The sequence below is a fragment of the Carlito syrichta genome, unplaced genomic scaffold (assembly GCF_000164805.1).
Source record: "Carlito syrichta isolate Samal-C Ts95f unplaced genomic scaffold, Tarsius_syrichta-2.0.1 Scaffold302615, whole genome shotgun sequence".
NCBI lineage: Eukaryota > Metazoa > Chordata > Mammalia > Primates > Tarsiidae > Carlito > Carlito syrichta.
In genome coordinates, this window is record NW_007246711.1 from 360,098 (window position 1) to 363,748 (window position 3,651).

A 3,651-nucleotide genomic window follows, 5' to 3' on the forward strand; every position below is an offset into this window, starting at 1 on the left:
TTTTCTTACCTTCCTATTTAAATTATTCATGCACTGATATGTTAATATAATAATACATCGTCGTATGCTTCCTCTGTACAAAGTACTTTACAAAGCATGTTCAGTAAAGCAGGGGACAATACATGAACATGCCATGACTTTCTGGTTTCTCAAATATGAAATTAAACAACAAAGTAAACGTGCAATTATTTAAATCGATGTTAGAGTTACTTGGGGTCAAGGGATGCTGTCTGAGAAAGTTAGATTTAGCTTGAGGTTTGGAGGATATTAAGCTGAAGGAGTGAAGGGCAAAAATCTCCCACTGGCCTTGGAGAGGCAGACAATGGAGAAAATTGCAACAAACAAACAAAAACAACAATAAAAACAAACAGAAAAGGAATGATATGGTCAAGGGGATGCCAATTCAGTGTATGCACCAACATAAGGTCTGTGCTAAATCCTAAACTGTGCGTATATCTAACAGACTTGAAGCAATATAGAAAATGAGAACTAAACTACAGTACAAATTATAATGCAAGTTTCAAAATAACCCAATAAATCCAAAATTAGAAGGATGTAGTAGTGGTGTGCCTGTAGTTCTGCCTACTTGGAAGGCTGAGGCGGAAGGATGGCAGGAGCCCAGCAGGGCGATGCTACGGTGGCAGTGAGTGTGCCACTGCATTCCAGCCTGGGCGACTGAGTGAGACTCCAACACACACACACACACACACACACACACACACACACACACACACACACACACACTACATTTTAAAAACAGACTTTCTTTATTTATTTTTTGCATGTTTCTGTAAATTTTTTTATTTTAAATTTTTTATTTTAAAATTGTGAGGTACAGTTAAGGGTTAGGTTTACAAATATGTATCGTTCAGGCACCCTTGTTGATAAGGGGTGTCTCCCCGTCCCCAGACACATATTCACTGCCGTCAGTCCCACCTCCCTTCCCCTCCCTACGCTCCCCCCCATAGTTTCCCACCACTGTCAGTCCTTTTCTTTTACTATTATGATAGATGTTCAAGTTCCACTATAATACTGAGTGATCTCTCACAGAAACAAAGATCTGAGTATCACATGTTCTCACTCATATAGTGTACCCTAGAAACAGACTTTAAAAAGAAAAATCTGAGTAGACTTAAAACCAAAAAAATTATTGAATAAAAATCTTAGGCTCAAATGATTTCACTGGTGACTTCTATCAAATAATGAAGAAATAAATCATATCAATTATTTAAAAAATCATTTAGGAATATGTAAACAGAGATTATTTACCAACTTATTCCATAAGACTAATACTCCTCTTATGCCAAAACTAGACAGAGATATCACAATAAAAACTACCGCATAACTACCCCGCAATATCCTCCATGAAAACACAAAAAAGTTTAACAAATTATTAATAATTTCTAATAAAAATGAAGTAATATCCTAGGAATTTGAATGTTTTTAACATCCAAAAATTAGTTAATGTTATAAACTATTTAAATAGTATTAAGAGGGAGGAAACAATTATCTCAATAGATACAAAAAATAATTTACTAAGATCAAATATCCATTCATGACAAAAAAAAATCTCAATAAACTAAGAATAGAAGAGAATGTCCTCATTCTGATAAATAACATGTATAAAAAACTTACAGTAAGCCGGGCTCGGTGGCTCAGCCTGTAATCCCGTGCCTTTGGGAGGCTGAGGGGAGTGGATTGCCTGAGCCCGCAGGTTCGAGACCCGCCTGGGCAGCGAGACCTCATCTCTACAATAAATAAAAAAATCAGCCGGGCATGGTAGCGTGTGCCTGTAATTCCGGCTACTTGGAAGGCTGAGGTGGAAGGATCGCCGGAGCCCAGCAGGTCGAGGCTGCGGTGGCCGGAAGCGGCCACTGCACTCCAGTCTGGGTGACAGAGTGAGACTCCAACTCAAAAAAAAAAAAAAAAACTTACAGTAATTTATATTTAATCATGTAAATGAATGATTTACTCTTAAGATCAGGAATAACTCAGTGTTGTGTGCTCTCTTAATAGGTATTCAATACAAGATTAATACACAAAATAAATTATATCTCTATCAATCAAAGTGAAAAGATAAACTACAGAATAAGAGGAAGCATTTTCAAATCAAATGTTGGATAAATAATTTGTATTCAGAATATATCTTTATTATTATGCTAATACTATGATGTCTTGATTACTGTAGATTTATGAGTTTTGAAATCAAGTACTGTAAGTTCTCTAAATTTTTCTTCTTTTCAAAAATTGTATCTCCTATCCTTAGTCCTTTGTACTTCCACACCAATTTTAGGATGAGCTTGTTAAATACAAAAACTTTCCCAGAATTTTGATAAGTATTACATTGAATTTATACTTCAATTTCAGAAGAGACCATTGTCATCTTAATAACATGACATCTTCCAACTTGTGACTATCTCTTCACACATATCTCTATCTCTTCAGACATTTTTCACCTTCTCTTGGCAATATTTTGTTTTTTTCAAGGTTCATCTTGCACCTTTGCTAAGTTATTTTTTTCAGTATTTTATTTTTATGATATTATATATTGAGTGTTTTCTTGATTTTATGTTCAGAATATTAGCTGCTAATATATAAAATTCTTATCTATAGATATATAAAAAACTAAAAGGCACATGGAAAATACTCAACATCATTAGTCACTGGGAAAATGTAGATTAAAACCACAGTGAGATATCATTATTCACCTTATAGAATGGCTAACATCAAGAAGACTGATGGTTCCAGGTGTTGGCAACAGTGTGGGGAAACAGGTGGAAATGTAAATAAATGTAGCCAATTTGAAAAACAGTTTGGTTATTTCTGAAAAAGTTAAATATATTGTATAGTAACAAGCAATCCAGGAATTCCTCTCCTAGTTATTTGTCCAAGAGAAAAGAATTTGTCTACATAAATTCTTGAACATAAATACTTATTTCAGGTTTATTCATAATAGCCAGTATTTGGAAGCAATCTAAATGTCTGTCAGCTACTAAATGGATAAGTAAAATGTGGTTCATAATTATAATTGCTAAAACATGGATGAATCTCAAGGATATTTTAAGTAAACTATCTAGACACAGAAACTACAGAATGAATAATTTAACATATGAAAATTCTATAAGAGGTAGATTTCTGCAAAATGGAAGCACAGTTTGTTTGTTTGTTTGTTTGTTTTTTACCTGGGACTGTGAGTGGGAAGAATAATTTCCTCCAATGGAAAAGTAAAGTTTTTAGTATGCTGAAAATAATCCAAAATTAGATAGTGATGATGGTTGTATAATTATGCAAATTTACTAGAATGATTAAAACACACATTTATAATAAGAATATTTTATGGTTTATAAAACTGCAAACAACATGTTTCTTTGAATAATTTGAGCATAATTTCTAATATTTCTTTAGAGATAATCATTGTTGACTGGGCTCGGTGGCTCAGCCTGTAATCCCAGCATTTTGAGAGGCCAACGTGAATGGATTATCTAAGCTCACGGGTTTGAGACCAGCCCAAGCAACTTGGTGAGACCCCGTCTCTACAATAAATCAAAAATTAGTCAGGCGTGGCAGCTCATGACTGTAGTTCTGGCTACTTGGAAGGCTGAAGCAGAAAGGATCCCCGGAGCCTAGCAAGTCAATGACCACATAGGAAGA